At 46.7% G+C, this 18,103-nt stretch overlaps 1 long non-coding RNA gene across 3 annotated transcripts in view; it reads left to right on the plus strand.

Moving 5' to 3' along the window:
- Positions 1-142: 142 nt before the first annotated feature.
- The window catches only part of LOC147359936 (uncharacterized), a 136,984-nt gene continuing 119,023 nt past the window's right edge, over positions 143-18,103 (plus strand). For 2 of the 3 annotated variants that reach the window (XR_015138544.1, XR_015138542.1), the window contains exons 1-2: positions 143-395; positions 940-1,076. This is a non-coding gene — a long non-coding RNA (uncharacterized LOC147359936). The remainder of the gene's footprint in view (positions 396-939; positions 1,077-18,103) is intronic. The other variant, XR_015138543.1, reaches the window with a different exon arrangement.

Raw genomic sequence — 18,103 nt, forward strand, 5'->3', positions numbered from 1 at the left:
CTTACTGTGCCCACCAGGTGCAAGGAACAGGTGAGGGTCAGGATGGACTTGGGGCTGGAGCTCTGGCTTGTTTTCTAGTCATTTTATTTGTCCCACCTGTGGGTTGTAATTTCAAGACCATCTCCTAATGAGAAGAACCCAGGAGTCAGGGAGAGGAGGGGTATGGAGACAGGCCCCAGTGCCCAGGTGCAGTAGAAGTGTCTGGAAGACTTGGTGGAGGGAGGCTGTGTAGTGAGCCCCAGGGTCACTGCCCTGTCCAAGAGCAGCCGTTTGTTCATTCAGGTCCTGCTGAGGGGCTCAGGGTGAGGTCTGACCAACAGGTGGGCTGGGGGTACTCTGCAACGAGGGCCCTGTACTCAGTTCCTGGGTGCTGAGCCCTGCAGATACCTGCCCAGGTGAGCCCCATACCCTGGGAGGAGCCTGCCCACCAGAACCCTGTGCTTCTGGGAGGGGCATGTGAACGAGTGCCCTCTCTGAGCAGCAGGCACAGAGTAGCTCCCCCACGGGCAGCACCAGGATGAGATGAGAACCAGGCACACAGTGGAGCCCTGAGCCCACCCTGGGGCCTGAACCTGCCCTGGGGCCCTGAGCCCACCCTGGGCCCCTGAGCCCACCCTGGGTTCTGAACCCGCCCTGGGCCGTGAGCCCACCCTGGGGCCCTGAGCCTGCCCTGGGCCCTGAACCTGCCCTGGGCCCTGAGCCCACCCTGGGCCCATGCACAGTGAAGAGGGCGGGAGGCGGGTGCTGGCCGCTGTGCTGTGTGGGAGGCCCCACCTGACAGCATGGGGCCTCCCCAGGACAGCAGACAGCCTGCCCTGGGCAGTTGGAGCTCCTGCAGACCCTGCAGGGGCCCTGAGAGGGAAGGGCCAGGCCAGAGGGGGGTGAGTGCCCAGGCAGAGCCAGGGGGCACGGGACCCAAGTGGGCCTTTGTTGTCTGAGGGGGAGTGGGCGAGCCAGCGGTGAGTGTGACCCAGGGAAGTGGCCCTGCTGATGGGAGACTGAATCCACCTCAGAGGTACAAGCCTTCCGGATGATCCTAGAGACAGGATGTGAGACAAGAGTCCTGGTAAAAGACGGTGAGTGAGTCCCTCTAAGATGAGGCTCTGTGAGCTGCCCTGGGAGGGGGTGAAGGGCAGACGTGGACCTGCTGTGAGTGGGAGGGGGTGAGGGGGCAGATGTGAATGTGCTGTGAGCGGGCGGTCACCCTGGGCGGGGAGCACTGACCCTGCTCCATGGCCGCAGTTCTGTCCTTCTGGGTGGGTCACTTGGCTGCTCAGAGCCTCAACCTCTCAGCCTGCTTGTGGGCTGATGGTAGCACAGACTGACTAGTCATTTGCTCAGAACAGGGCTGAAAGGGGCCTTGTGGAAATTCCACAAAACACGATCAGAATGGGACTCACGGCCCTGTTTCCTGCAAGCCTGTCTGCAGGATCCAGAGAGCAAAGGCGAGCAGACTTGCAGCAGAGCCTGGGACAGGCTCGGTGTGGTGGTTGGTTGGAGTGACCACTCCCGTCCCCAGACCCTGTCAGCATGAGCCCTTCAGGCTCCAGATCAGGGAGCCCGAGGGCTGTGGGTCCAACTGTGCCCACCAGGGAGGCCTGGAGGACTTGGCCACTACTGTGGCCCTCACCTGAAAACTTACTGAAAACTTCAGTAAGAAGCAGGAGTTCCCATAGCTGAAGCCTGTTTTCATGTCAGTGGTCTGTCATTCTCCCACTTTATAATCTCAGGCAGCCTTTACTTCTTGAAATAAAATTCCTTTTGTAACTGAATGGGACAAACATGTTAGGACAGATGTACATATTGAATCATCAAAAAAGCAAGAGAGCTCCAGAAAAACATCTATTTCTGTTTTATTGACTATGCCAAAGCCTTTGACTGTGTGGACCACAATAAACTGTGGACAATTCTGAAAGAGATGGGCATACCAGACCACCTGGCCTGCCTCTTGAGAAACCTGTATCCAGGTCAGGAAGCAACAGTTAGAACTGGACATGGAACAACAGACTGGTTCCAAATAGGAAAAGGAGTACCTCAAGGCTGTATATTGTCACCCTAGTGATTTAACTTATATGCAGAGTACATCATGAGAAATGCTGGGCTGGAGGAAGCACAAGATGGAATCAAGATTTCTGGGAGAAATACCAATAACCTCAGATATGCAGATGACACCACTTTTATGGCAGAAAGTGAAGAAGAACTAAAGAGCCTCTTGATTAAAGTGAAAGAGGAGAGTGTAATAGTTGGCTTAAAACTCAACATTCAGAAAACAAAGATCATGGCATCCGGTCCCATCACTTCATGGCAAATAGATATGGAAACAGTGGCTGACTTTATTTTTTGGGGCTCCAAAATCACTGCAGATGATGACTGCAGCCATGAAATTAAAAGATGCTTACTCCTTGGAAGGAAAGTTATGACCCACCTAGACAGCATATTAAAAAGCAGAGACAGTACTTTGTCAACAAAGATCCATCTAGTCAAGGCTATGGTTTTTCCAGTAGTCATGTATGGATGTGAGAGTTGGACTATAAAGAAAGCTGAGTGCCGAAGGATTGATGCTTTTGAACTGTGGTGTTGGAGAAGACTCTTGAGAGTCCCTTGGACTGCAAGGAGATCCAACGAGTGCATCCTAAAGGAAATCAGTCCTGAATATTCATTGGAAGGACTGATGCTGAAGCTGAAACTGATGCAAAGAACTGACTCATTTGAAAAGACCTTGATGCTGGGAGGGATTGGAGGCAGGAGGAGAAGGGGACGACAGAGGATGAGATGGTTGGATGGCATCACCGACTCAATGGACATAAGTTTGGGTAAACTCTGGAAGTTGGTGATGGGCAGAGAGGCCTGGCGTGCTGCAGTTCATGTGTTTGCAAACAGTCGGACACAACTGAGCAACTGAACTGTACGGACATGTCGAATAAGCCAACCCATTCCGATGTGCTTTCCTGACACTATGTGCTCACTTGAGATATAGATAGTATTTTTGTCCAGGTATAATGATGTAATAACATGATAATATTGCACAAAATGAAGGGGAAAATATTTTAAAAACTTTAAATTCTGATATGTAAGTAATTTTACTGCTGTGCAACCTTGGACCACTCAATTGCTTTCTCGAGACTTTAGAGTCATAAACAGTTGACTCTCTTTAGGCATGATACCTTATAACCACAATGATTTTACAGACCTGCTAAGCACTGATACAGGCCAGAAATTCAACAAAAGCTCAGAATAAAAATAAGGTCTTCACCCAGGTAGGACTAATTATCTAAAGACATCATCGTCCTTAAAATTTCAAGTTCACAAGGACCTTTATACCCTCTTCATATATGTTAATTTTAAAATATTAATGGTAATGTTAACTTGGTGTATTGTTTTGCCTCCATTTTACAAATGAGGAAGGAAACTGAATTATAGGGCATAAAGTAAATAGTTGGATGGTTGGACAGTATCACCAACTCGATGGATATGAGCTTGAGTGAGCTCTGGGAGTTGGTGATGGACAGGGAGTGCTGCAGTCCATGGGGTTGCAAAGAGTCGGACATGACTGAGGGACTGCACTGAACTGATGTAAATAGTTAATAAGAATGAATGAATAATAACAAGTTTCATTCTGTGTAGTTAATATGAGTGCTTTATATGTTGAGTACTTTACACTGTAAATTACTGTATCCTTGCCACAACCAAGTCAATGATGTTCCAGTTTTCAGATGAGGATACTGAGGCCCAGAGGCATCACAGCCTAATTGCGTACTTACTGTTCTGAAAAGATCTAGGCTGTTGGTCTCCTTGGAAAGCAGTCTGGACCTGTGCTTGACATGGCAGAGGGCAAGGGACTGCACACCATCAGCCTGCTGAATAAGCACACTACTGGTCACATATAGGTGTCTCCAGGAGGGTGGACACTGGTCTTCAACACTTTGGTCTTTTTCAATCCTGGCCACACTAACATTGCCTGTGGGGAATCTATGGAACAGGAAGGTCAGTTGCATGCTTGTACTTGGCTCAGATCACTGAAGGGGCCCTTGCAAGGCTTAAAAGTAGATGCTCTTGCAAATGGGGGAGACGCCACCTGTGAGACAACACAGAGGAGCCCAAATCCAATGTGAACAAGTCCTAAGCACCTCCATTGACAAGCCACGTCACCTCCTCTTCCTTAGAGTTTGAAGATTACATTCTGATGTGAGCTTGATTATGAAGCTGATTTCAGATGGAAGACAATGAAGTTACAGGGTCCATGGGAATTTGTAAGGAGGCCTGACTCCCACTCACACCTCACGACGCTGCTTACTGACTCTGAACCCTAATCCCTGGGCTCTCATTGCACTTGGGAGGAGGGAGTTGCCCCTGTTCTCATTTCAAAGATGAGGGTGCTGAGCCCAGAGCCTAAGTGCCTTGTTCAAACTCCATGGCTGGTCAGTAGAGTTGGGGTTCTTAGACAGGAAGTAAGGACCCAGGATCCGTGCTCAGTGACCAGGATCAGCTCTGTCCTCAGTCCCTGGACAGGGAAGGGTGTATCACTGCTCCCAGGACAGGCCAGATGAAGGCAGGCAGCACAGAGAAGGGGAAGGAGCACATGCTTTGGGGTCACACTCAGCCCAGGTTTGCATTTCCAGACCCTCCACTGCATGAGCCTGGACATCTCAACTCTCTAAGCCTCAGTTTCCTCATCTGTAAAATGGGAATGATCCTTAATTATCAGAGTTATTTAAGAAAGTCAGTAAAGTACCTCACCTAAAATATAGTACTCACTCGGTAAGTTGTAACTATCATCATCATATATCCATTACAATCATCTGAGAAACCTTTAGTAATCATATTTCTAAAGGTGACAGAGGAGAGGGCTAATGACTCACTCAAAGTCCTCACAGCAAACAGAACTCACAGAGCTCAGGAATTCTGACTCCATGTAAACTGTTCTTTCTGTTATATCACAGCTGCTTCTATTTCTCCATAGTTGTCCCCATTATAATCAATAACCTGCAACACTTTCATACTTTCAATCCAATTCTGGGCTGGGCAGCATTGAAACTATACACAGTCATCAAAGAGTCCACAAATATATAGGAAACAATGGGAACAGTGACAAACTTTATTTTCTTGGGCTTCAAAATCACTGCAGATGTGACTGCAGCCATGAAATTAAAAGACGCCCCTTGAAAGAAAACCTGTGACAAAACTAGAAAGCATATTTAAAAGCAGAGAGATTACTTTGCTGACAAAGGTCTGTATAGTCAAAGCTATGGTTTTTCCAGTAATCAAGTATGGATGTGAGAGCTGGACTATAATTAATGCTGAGCACTGAAGAACTGATGCTTTTGAACTATGGTGTTGGAGAAGACTTTTGAGAGTCCCTTGGACTGCAAGGAGATCCAACCAGTCCATCATAAAGCAAATCAGTCCTGAATATTCATTGAAAGGACTGATGCTAAAGCTACAGGCCCAATACTTTGGCACCTGATGCAAAGAGCCAGTTCACTGGATAAGACCCTGATGCTGGGAAAGACTGAAGGCAGGAGGAGAAGGAGACGACAGAGAATGAGATGGTTGGATGGCATCACCGACTCAATGAACAAGAGTTTGAGCAAGTTCTGGGAGAAGGTGAAAGACAGGGAAGCCTGATGTGCTGTATGTAGTCCTTGAGGTGGCAATGAATCAGACAAGATTGAATGACTGAGCAACAACATTTAACTTCGCCATCTCCAGTCCAGGCTGCCCTCCATTTTTAACCTGATCATTGGTGCAGCCTCCAACCTGGACTCTCTGTCTACATCCTCTCCCTCCTTATTCTATCCTTTACCTTGCAGTCAGAGGGATGGTTTTAAAGTTGTAAATCTATGTCAGTTCTGTTTAAATCATCCCAGAGCTCATCATTGTCTTTGTGATAAAGCTTAATCCTTTAACTGGCTTGTGAAATCCTACAAGATCTATGCCAGAATTTGGAAAATATTTTCTGAAAGGGTCAGATAATTAATATTTTGGATTTGGAGGCACACGGCCTTCGCTGTGACTTCTCAGCTCTTCCTGGGGGCTTCTACCTGCCCTCTGGTTCACTAGCTTTCCCAATTTAACCCGCATGTTCTGCACTGTCTGGTTCCTGTGAAGTTCATGGTGCTTCCTATTCAGGAGTTAAAAGACCCAGTGTCCCTGGTCAGCTACAAGACAAAGGTGCCAATGAGGCAGTAAGGGCTAAAAAAAAGTATGCACTCTTTGGAGGTTTTGTTGTTGTTCAGTTGTTCAGTCATGTCCAGCTCTTTGAGACCCCGTGGACTGCAGCACACCAGGCTTCCCTGTCCTTCACTGTCTCCCGGAGATTTACCCAGGTCCCAGTGAGACCCCGTGGACTGCAGCACACCAGGCTTCCCTGTCCTTCACTGTCTCCCGGAGATTGACCAGGTCCCAGTGAGACCCCGTGGACTGCAGCACACCAGGCTTCCCTGTCCTTCACTGTCTCCCGGAGATTTACCAGGTCCCAGTGAAGCAGCGTTCTTCAGTGGCAAGCTTGGTCCACACTTCCACCGCGTGTTTACATGCAGATGCGCTAACACTTGTGGATCCAGGCCGAGAGTTCAAATGGAGATCCACCCACTAGGTGTCTCAATATTGAAAGCATAGAACTCAAACTAATAACTAAAACAAGCCCTATCCTGCCACCTTATATACTGTAAGAGCAATAACTACAAGCAAATATTAAATTAATATTCAGTAATAAAAAAGCAAAAATTCAGGTTTCAGATGACCGAGTTGGAAAATGATTAAAGATGATGAAATATTATTATTGTGGTTGTTTGAAAGTTCTCTCCATGACCTAGCAGTGTTGGAGGATTGAGTAATAAAGATAGACATAACTCATATATACATTTTAATTTTTAATAAAATTTTACTGGTGTACAGTTGCTTCACAATGTTGTGTTAGTTTCTCTGCACGGGGAACTGAGTCAGTTTTATGTGTACATATATCAGGCTTCCCAGGTGGTTCGGATGGTAAAGAATCTGCCAGCAATGCTAGAGAACCTGCTTTGACCCTGCATTAAACCCAGGGTTCAATTCCTAGGTCAGGAAGATCCCCTGGAGAAGGAAATGGCAACCTTCTCCAGTATTCTTGCCTGGAGAATTCCATGGACAGAGGAACCTGGCAGCTACAGTTCGTGGGTTGCAAAGAGCTGGACGTGGGTGAAGTGACTTAGCATAGCACAGCAGAGTGTATATAGAGGGTTCCCAGGTGGTGCTAGTGTAAGCACCCACCTGCCAATGCAGAAAACAAGAGACATGGGTTCAACCTCTGGGCTCAGGTGTATAAGGGCACAAGCCAGTCTCTGCATCAGGAAGATCCCCTGGAGGAGGGCATGTCAACCCACTCCAGTACTCTTGCCTGGAGAATCCAATGGACAGTGAAGCCAGGCAGACTACAGTCCATAAGGTTGCAACGAGTCAGACATGACTGAAACAACTTAGCATGCACGCACACAGTGCACATATATGTCAATGCCAATCTCCGAATTCATCCCACTGGTTGTTTCCTGGCTTGGTGTCCATATGTTTGCTCTCTGCATCTGTGGCAGTTGACTTTTGAATTAACGACCAGGGCTAGCGATGCAGGAAAGCACTTGCCAGGGCCCGGACAGTGTCAGTCATGAGAGCAGATGTCCAGGGTGAGGGGTGAGGTGTCGGTCTGAGCACCAGATCCTGAGGACAAGATTCACCTGGGTGACACTGACTGTTTACTGACATCATGCTTATGTGTGTGTTATGCAGGGCCTGCAGAGCTGAGAGCAGGGACTCTCCTGCTCAGTCTAAATAGGAAATAGTTGATAGGCATGCAGGATTTCTGTTAGCTTACTTTACTGTTTGGCTTCAGAAGAAGAGAAAAGTGATCTACAGCCTTCCAAAAGACAGGAGAAACACAAGGAGGATGAGAGAAGGGGAGACCTGGTCCAGTTGTCTCCTGGCCTGTTGCTTGGAATAATTTACGGCTCGGGAATATAAGGGCACAGCCAGAAGCTGAGTGAGCTGTTTTCTTGCACTTTTGTGTAAAGGGGACTCAGCAGAGCTTCTCTGGGCTTCATTGATCCAGGGAAGCACTGAGCAGAAGGGGACATTGTCCCTCTCCTTCCTGCAGGGCCCCCTGGTCCGTCAGAGCAGGCAGTGTTGCCAATCCGGCCGTTAGGACACTGGCATTTCCCTAGAGGACACTGGCTCTGTGGTGAAGTGCTGCACAAAAATCTCGTGTGATGTCACTTATATGTGGCATCTAAATGACATGGTACAGATGAACATATTTACAAAACAGAAGCAGAGTCACAGATGTAGAAAACAAACTTGTGGTTCCCAGGGGACAAGGAGTGGAAGATAAATTAGAAGACTGGGATTGACATACGCACACTACTATGTATGTAGTAGATAGCTAAGAACTTGCTGCAGAGCACAGGGAACTCCATTCAGTGCTCTTTAATGACCTAAATGAGAAAAGAATCTTAAAGTGGATATATGTGTATGTATAACTGATTAACTTTGTTATACACCTGAAATTAACACAACAATGTAAATCCATTATACTCCAGTAAAAGTTAAAAGGGACTTGCCGGGTGGCTCTGGTGGTAAAGAATCTGCCTGCAAAGCAGGAGATGCAATAGGCCCGGGTTTGATCCCTGGGTCAGGAAGATCATCTGCAGGAGGAAATGGCAGCCCCCTCCAGTATTCTTGCCTGGGAAATTCCATGGACAGAGGAGCCTGGTGGACTACAGTCCATGGAGTTGCAAAGAGTCGGACACAACTGAGCAACTGAATATGCACAAAAGTTAAAAAAACAAAAACGAAAACCACAATTCATTTTAAAGAAAAAAAAAAAGTGCTTCACAGAGGACAGTGACTTTCCTTAGGTTGGAGGCTATGGAAGACTCAGGAATAGTACATCAGAGCCTTTGGGGACTCCCAGGTTGAGGGCTGGTATTGATCGATTTTGTGGGGGAAACTGAAGGTCCCAGATGAAGACATGGGGCAGCTCCCCAGAGACATTTGTATCACAGATTTCAATGTGACTGTATGCCTGGGCTGGTGAAGCAGGGGGCATTTGGATGATACTTCAATACCTTCGGAGAAGGCAATGGCACCCTACTCCAGTACTCCTGCCTGGAGAATCAGTAGGTGCTGTTTCAGGCATCTTGATGACAGAGGATGAGATGGTTGGATGGCATCACCAACTCAATGGACATGAGTTTGAGTAAACTCTAGGAGTTGTGGGTGGACAGGGAGGCCTGGCGTGCTGCAGTCCATGGAGTCGTAAAGAGTCAGACATGACTGTATGACTGAACTGAAATGAATGCACTGTAGAGCACAGGGAACTCTGCTCAATGATATGTGGCAGCCTGGATGGGAGAGGAGTTTGAGGGTCAATGGATACATGTATACATTGCATGTACGTATACATATGGCTGAGTCCCTTCCCTGTCAACCTGAAACTATCACAACGCTGTTAATCAGCTATTTTCTTGGTCATTGAGTCATGTTGGACTCTGTGACCCCATGGACTGTAGCTTACCAGGCTCCTCTGTCCATGGAATTTCCCAGGCAAGAATACTGGAGTGGGCTGCCATTTCCTCCTCCAGGGGATCTTTCCAACCCAGGGATCAAACCAAGTCTGCTACTTCTGTTGCATTGGCACAAGGGTTCTTTACCAATGACCTGGAGCAGCAAGGAGACAGGTTCTCTCTGGGAACCTCTGGAAGGGAGCTCAGCTTGATCTTAGCCCAGTGAGACCCATTTTGGTTTCTGACCTGCATAACTGTAAAGGATTGTAAGCCTCTGAGTTTGTGGTAATTCATTACAGCAGCAATGGGAAAAGAATAAGACTCAGTTCTCTGGCATTTGCTTCCATCCAGAACTCTCTTTCTTCGAGGGTACATCTAAGGGTTCTCTGGATGTTCGGAGACCCTGCAGAGTCCCCAGACACAGATGGTCCACTCAGACTTGTTGCCGGTGAGCCCCTCGTCTTGTTCCTACTCTGGGGACAATCCATGGCCTCTTCTGGCCATGTCTCCTTGCCAGGAAGCCTATGCCATTACTGAGCATCCTTCCAGAGGGTTCCGGGTCCTCTGGGGGGGCCTGAGGCTCTCGGGGAAGTACACACCCTGCCTCCCCAGCAGTGGGGATGCAGTTACTTCCTCTGCCCCTCCCCCTGCCCAACACACAGACGGAACCTTTCAGGCCAGTCCCAGACCCCACACCCTCCGCAGGATGCAGGGTGAACTGTTTGGATAGTTTCCTAAAACCCTTTCTTCCCAGGTTGGACACAACCACCCATGAGGTTGCAGAAGAGGTCACAGAGGCACAGAAAGATGAAATGACTTGTCCGTGGTCACGCGGCTACAATGTGTCAGAGAGTAGTTGAACCAAGGCAGCAGAGATGCTGGGGGCTGACCTGGTTAGTGCCATTCCCTGCAGTCTGCACCCCGCCCTTGCAGGCGTCACAGCTGCCCTAATGCAGACTTCTGCAGAGCGCCTGATCTGGGTTTCTGGGGTCAGTGTGGGAGAGCCATTCCTCAAACCCCAGGCCCCTCACTCCTGTCCAGTGCTCACTCCATCCTCAGCATTTCTTTTTTGTTTGTAACTGATACTTTTTTTAAAAATTACATAAAATAGAAAAGAGAAATATCAGAATGCATTACATACAATAGGTATATAAATGTATTGTTTCATAGTGTGTGTGTGTCTCCATCTGGATTGTGGTATAATGTTTCTTTTAAATATGAGTTATGGTGAAGAACACTGGAAAAGTCAAGGTTTTAGGGTCGACCAACATTACTTCTTTCTTTATGTATTTTTTAAACTGGAGTATAATTGCTTTACAATGTTGTTAGTTTCTGCTGCACAACAAAGTGAATCAGCTGTGAATATACATATACCTGGGCTTCCCTGGTGGTTCAGTGATAAAGAACCTGCCTGCAATGCAGGAGTCCTGGATTCAGCCCCTGGGTTGGGAAGATCCCCTGGGGGAGGGCAAGGCACCCCACTCCAGTATTCTTGCCTGGAGAATGCCATGGACGGGGAGCCTGGTGGGCTATAGTCCATGGGGTCACACGGAGTCAGACAGGACTGAGCAACTGAGCACCAGCATCCTACATATACCTGCTCCCTCGAGCCCCTCTCACCCCCATCCCACCCCTTCTGTGTCATCACAGAGCACAGAGCTGAGCTTCTGCTGCACAGCAGCTTCCCACTAGCTGTCCATGTACATATGGGAGTGCATACACTTCAGTGCCACTCTCTCAGTCTGCCCCACCCTCTCCTTCCCCTGCTGTACCAGCATCATCTTGACGTTGGGCGTCCATAAGAGCCATTTGATGACCCGACTCATCAGCCAGGTGCCTCCCCTCTGCAATCACCATATTCCCATCTCCTCTGTTGTCCTGTGGATCAGACTGGAAAGCTAACCTCTAGTGTGCAGAGGTCTTTTGAGAGGCAGCAATTTCTTTCACTGAGAGCAGCTTCAAATACTTGATTGAGTTTTCTTTTGAGCTTTGGGATTCCTCCTAAATGTAGAAATATTCATAATGAAGGCTCTTCTGTATGAAGGAAAAGTGTATTTGTTCAGAGGGTAATTTAATGTCTGGCCAAAAAGACAAAGCCTCCACCTTCAGATTTTTTCTCTACGAAATCTGCTTTCCACAGGGAGCTGAACGTTCTCATGTGCCCAGCATCAAGATGAGGGAGAATCTGGTGCTGCTTTAGGCCTGGTCACTTCTTTGAATCTCTGGGAATGTGACGAGTCCAGGGAGAGGGCAGTTTTTCATTGCAAAGGAGGCAGGGTGCTGGTGAATTCGGACAATTAGTGGAGACAGGCAGCTGGACCCTTGGCTGGACTCTGGCTCAAGCGTATTTAAATTATGCAGGTGTGTTTCTTAATGAAGGGATTTTGCCAGAGGGAAAGCATCAACCTCATTTCTACCATGTGCTTTCTGCCTCAAGGGGTGACTTGTAGACTAAGTAGATTGGCCTCTGAAGGGCTCCTACCAAAAAGTGGAAAAGGTTTCTGCTGATCCTTTCTCAGCAGAAGAGAGGAAATGAGCCTGTTGTATCGCAGAGGGATGACAGGGGATCAGCTTCATTTTTCACATTCTAACGGCTTCATGGCCATGCTCCTCATTAAAGTGTGAAAGCCAGGAGCCGTGGCTGGGGAGTTAATTACTGATCTGAGATAGTTTCGGAAAACAGTGTAGAGAACTTGCCGTAGCTACAGATAATGACTATAATTGATAGCTGGGAGAAGATGATTCTGTACAATGAAAATGCCAGCTGTAAACAATCACATCCATCTATTTCCAGAACGTGAGATGATTCAGGACACCTGGGGTAGATTATCCTGTCAAGGGCAGATGTGTCTGGGAGTCACGGTGCTGCAAGGTGAAGAGAGCTAAAGCCACTTCCGTAGTGTCTGACTCTGTGTAACACTATGGAAGAGCCCCAGGGCTCTTCAGTCCATGGGATTCTCCAGGCAAGAACCCTGGAGTGGGTCAATATTATATTTATATCCCAGAGATGAATTGAAGAATTGAATAAATGATCCAGTGAGGACAAGTCGGAATAGAAATTAAAGGAGATCTGAGTGCAAAGAGATCCAACCTGTCCATCCTAAAGGAGATAAGTGGTTCTCTTCTCCAGGGGATCTTCCTGACCCAGGAATCGAACGCACGTTTTTTATATCTCCTGCAATGGCAAGCAGGTTCTTTACCACTTGTGCCACCTGGGAAGCTGCAAGGAGAAGAGAGAGACTGAGATTCAAGCCCCAAACCCACTCAGTTCGGCTCGGTCGCTCAGTCGTGTCCAACTTTATGTGACCCCATGAACCGCAGCCAGGCCTCCCTGTCCATCACCAACTCCCGGAGTCTACCCAAACCCATGTCCATTGAGTTGATGATGCCATCCAACCATCTCATCCTCTGTCATCTCCTCCTGCCCTCAATCTTTCCCAGCATCAGGGTCTTTTCCACTGAGTCAGCTCTTCGCATGAGGTGGCCAAAGGATATGAGTTTCTGCTTCAATATTAGTCCTTCCAATGAATACCCAGGACTGATTTCCTTTAGGATGGACTGGTTGGATCTCCTTGTAGTCATACCTCCTTTAATTTCTATTCTGACTTGTCCTCACTGGATCATTTATTCAATTCTTCAATTCATCTTTGGGATATAAATACAATATCAAATATAAATAGAAATGTAACCATAAAGAAGACTGAGCACGAAAGACTTGATGCTTTTGAAATGTGGTCCTGGAGAAGACCTTTGAGAGTCTCTTGGACAGCAAGGAGATCAAACCAGTCTACCCTAAAGGAAATCAGTCCTGAATTCTCATTGGAAAGACTGATGCTAAAGTTAAAGCTCCAGTACTTTGACCACCTAGGGAAGAGCCAACTCACTGGAAAAGTCCCCTGATGCTGGGAAAGATTGAAGGCAAAAGGAGAGGGTGTCAGAGGATGAGATGATTGGATGGCATCAACTCAATGGACATGAGTTTGAGCAAACTCTGGGAGATAGTGATGGACAGGGAAGGCTGGAGTGCTGCAATCCATTGGGTCACAGAGTTGTACTTGATTTAGTGACAAAACAACAACAAATTAAGAACTAAGACAATTTTTTAAAATCATGAGTGGGATTTTAGGGGCTTAGTTTGAATAGTTCAAAGAGGATGAAGGCTGGGTGCCATGGCCAGTTGGGCAGGTTGTGTACTGCCCAACTCCAGAAAGTACCTTGTACATCATGAACACCTAAGATTTTTATATTTGTTAGGGGCTTCCCTCATAGCTCAGTTGGTAAAGAAACTGCCTGTAATGCAAGACACCCCAGTTTGATTCCTGGGTCAGGAAGATCTGCTGGAGAAGGAATAGGCTACCCACTCCAGTATTCTTGGGCTTCCCTTGAGGCTCAGCTGGTGAAGAATTTGCCAGCAATGTGAGAGACCTGGGTTTGATCCCTGGGTTGGGAAGATCCCCGGAGAAGGGAAAGGCTACCCACTCCAGTATTCTGGCCTAGAGAATTCCATGGACTGTATAGTCCCTGGAGTCTCAAAGACTCGGACACAACTCAGCAACTTTCACTTGCCTGTGGCCTTTAGGAGAAATATTCTGACAAATGATAATAAAATATCTCTGGGAAAAGGATACCTTTATCTAATTTGCATAAATGTGAAGTGTGGGCTAGGATTGTAACCACAGAGGCTGTAAACATTCCCAGAGCAGAATGTAGCTTGTGTTTTCTTGCTTGTTTGTCTGTTTAAATTGCAAATGGAGCTGCATGTTTTTAGAAGCTTTGAATTATTTGGTAACATTTAAAAATCAGTTACATTGACACAGAAATCTAGATTCTTGGTTTCTCTAAAAAGACTTTCCCACATAACAATAAAGAGCTGTAGCTGGTGTTCAAGGTTCCCTTTCGATCAAGACAGGGCTCTTCAGCCTGCCATGGCCCTAGCACGTGCTATGAGGTCTCAGAAGGCGAGGGCCAGTGTCAGCTGCTATTTGCTGTTACACTTGCTCTTCATTGTTCTCATGGAATTAAGAGGAAACTGATAGAATTCGCAGGCCCATGTCTCTCAAGTATTGGAAAACCAAACATAGACAGAGAGGGTGTAGTTTTTCAATGAAACAAGTGTTGGAGAGCATAATTTTCTATTGAAGAGAATGTTCCTGTGTGTTTAATATACAAAATGTAACTGTTGAATGAATAAAATATCTGGCCCTGTAGGCATTTCAGTTTGCACCTCTGAAAAGATCTATGATAATACAGTTCAATGGACTCTTAATGGAAAAATCTGAGAAAAAGAAACAGAACATCTCGATGGGAAGAAGCATCCCAGTAGCATTTCTGCAGTCACACGCGGTGTGCTAACTTTTCTCTCCAGCCATTGGGGCAATCTGGGGAACCCCACCCCCCTTCCCCAGGAGCCTCAGCACTTCTCTGCCCGGGGCGTGGACCTCCCTGTCTGCGGTCTGTGTCAGTCCCGGGGGCAGCTGCAGGGTCCACTGCGGCTCCCATGGCGGGTGCTCCACTCCACACCTCTAGGCATTCATTAGAAAAGTCACAGAACGTCCTTTAAAAAGAATGAAATAATGCCATTTGCAGTGACGTGGATGGACCTAGACAGTGTCATACAGAGTGAAATGAGTCAGACAGGGAAGGGGAAAGATCGTATGACATCCCTTGTATGTGGACTCTAAAAAGAAATGATGCAGATGAACTTACAAAACAGGGAATCACAGACTTAGAGAACGAACTTATGAACTTATGGTTGTGGGTAGAGGGGAAGGATGGGGGCAATGGCATAGTTAGGGAGTTTGGTATGGACATGCATACACTGCTATATTTAAAATAGATAACCAACAAGGACCTACTACACAGAACTCTGCTCAATTTTATGTGGCAGCCTGGATGGGAGGGGAGTCTGGAGGAAAATGGATACATGTATATGTGTATGACTGAGTCCCTTCACTGTTCATTTGAAATTCACAAGATTGTTAATCAGCTATATCTCCAGTACAAAATGAAAACCTTGAAGCAAAATCACTGAATGTGACTCCTACATCGGGAGAAGCAGGCATGGGGCTGCTGAAGAGTCTGGATCTGCAGTGGAGATGATGATGCCTTTTGGAATTTAGGGGTTGCAAGACATGGGAATCAATCTTTTTTTTTTAATTGAAGTATAGTTGATTTGCAATGTTGTGACAATCCCTGCTGTGTGGCAAAATGGTAATCCCATGGATGGAGGAGCCTGGAAGGTTGCAGTCCATGGGGTCGCTGAAGGTCGGACATGACGGAGCGACTTCACTTTCACTTTTCACTTTCATGCATTGGAGAAGGAAATGGCAACCCACTCCAGTGTTCTTGCCTAGAGAATCCCAGGGATGGGGGAGCCTGGTGGGCTGCTGTCTATGGGGTCGCACAGAGTCGGACACGACTGAAGTGACTTAGCAGTAGCAGTAACAGTATGCACATATATACTTTCTTTTCAAACATTCTGTTCTCCTATGGTTCATTGAATAGAGCTGCTATGCTATACGAGCTGGTGGCTCAGTTGGTAAACTGTCTGTCTGCAATGCAGGAGACCCAGGTTCAGTCCCTGGGTTGGGAAGATCCCCTGAAGAAGGAAATGGCAACCCACTCCAGTACTCTTGCCTGGAAAATCCCATGGATGGAGGAGCCTGGTGGGCTACAGTCCATGGAGGTGAAAAGAGTTGAACAGGTCTGAGCCACTCCACTTTCATTTTCATGCTATACATCAGGACCCTGTTCTTCACCCATTCTACATGGAATAGTTTGCATCCACCAACCCCAAACTCCCAGCACATCTCTCCGTCCCCCTCCCCCCAGCAGTGGTAAATCTGTTCTCTATGTCTAGCAGTCAGTTTCTGTTCTGTAGGTAGGGTCATCTGTGCCATATTTTAGATTCCACGTATAACTGATATTGTATGGTACTGATATTTGTCTTTCTCTTTATGGCTTGCCTTACTTAGTATGATAATCACTAGTTGCATTCAAGTTGCTGCAAATAGCATTATTTCATCCTTTCTTACCTCTGAGTAGTATTTGAAATGGGATTTAATCTTGTTTAACTTACATTGGAGGGTTATGAGACCTTTTTAGATAAAAGGAAACCCTGTAGAACCTTTTCTTTGGATGGAATGGGGCCCCAGGCAGCTCTGGACATTCATGATATCATCAAATCAAGATCAGTTGACTGTTTTCTGGCCTGCGGTAATTGATTCAAAAAGAGGGCGATTCAGAATCTGATTAGCTGTAGTTTGCATCAATCACCAGAGGTGGGCGGGGAGATATGATTGACAGTCTCAGCCAGACCAAAGGCCTGGGTGGCAGGGGTCTCTGGAAGGAAAGGGTCCTCAGAGCCAAGAAGCTCCAGCCTCCACGCAGAGTGTCTGCGCAACCGGTCCCCACCCCGCTTTCTCTCCAGGGGTTTGGCGAAGTCTGCTGATCTCCCTTCTCACCTCCAACCACACTTACGGCAGGTAGGTGATGACCTGACCTGGTCATCCATGAAACTTTCTAGTGCTTAGTGATGTCACCCTATGCTCACACCCGTGCTCTCCTTCCGGGTTAGATCTCCTAAGAGTCATCAACTTTGGAACTGGGCATCGGGATAGACAGTGTAGTAACAGTAGGTGTTTTTCTTGCTCAGCCCATGAGCTGGGTGCTGAGCTGTGTATTTACCTGCAGTATTCCACTTCATCCCCAAGCGATACTAAAGATTAGAGTCAGTAGCCAGTAGAGTTCGAATCTAAATGAAGTTGGTTCAAAGCCCAGGGTTCTACCTACCACACATACTAACTGACACAGAGTAGCCTTTGAACTCCAGTTAAACCTCAGGCGGTTGGTAGGCTCTGAGCTATAGGTCTTTTGGAGGCAACTTGTCTAGTAAGTTCCAGTTCATTGGGGGCTTGGGATTTTGGTTGTCATGTACAATTGTTGTTAACATTTTCTGGCAATGGAGCTTTCCCCCAGAAATAAGATGAGATAACTCACAAGTCTGAATTCTGCCCAAAATGCATCACATTCTAATACTCCATGTCCAAACAAGGTGACTTGATAAAAAGCCCCAGGTGCCAGAGTTTAGTTTTTTTCTCAAATGCAAAGATTTTACTGGTTGTTCAGATCATATAGAGATTCTTCATAAATCTAAATTTATTCTGTGTAAGGGACTGTGTTTCATTCTGGGATTATATTGGTGTATCTGTACCTTTTGGTGATAATATCCTTTCTTGTCTGAAAAGATGATGTTAGTAAATAATGTGTTTGTTGTTTTTTTTTTTTTTTTAACATAAGAAATTTATGCCATTTCCAACAGTCCTTATGCCATTTTTGAGGGAGGTGAATTTTGAAATGTTACCAGTTCATGAAATTCAAAAATGAAACTACTGACCTTATCTAATACCTATTAAGGCTCTCCTGAAGGCTCAGATGGTAAAGAAGCTGCTTGCAATGCAGGAGACCTGGGTTCGATTGTTGGGTTGGAAAAATCCACTGGAGAAAGGATTGGCTACACACTCCAGTATTCCTACCTGGAGAATTCCATGGACAGAGGAGACTGGTGGGCTACA

Source organism: Bos grunniens, chromosome 13, assembly GCF_055505025.1.
Source record: "Bos grunniens cultivar Pamir isolate PY7600 chromosome 13, Bosgru_T2T1.0, whole genome shotgun sequence".
NCBI lineage: Eukaryota > Metazoa > Chordata > Mammalia > Artiodactyla > Bovidae > Bos > Bos grunniens.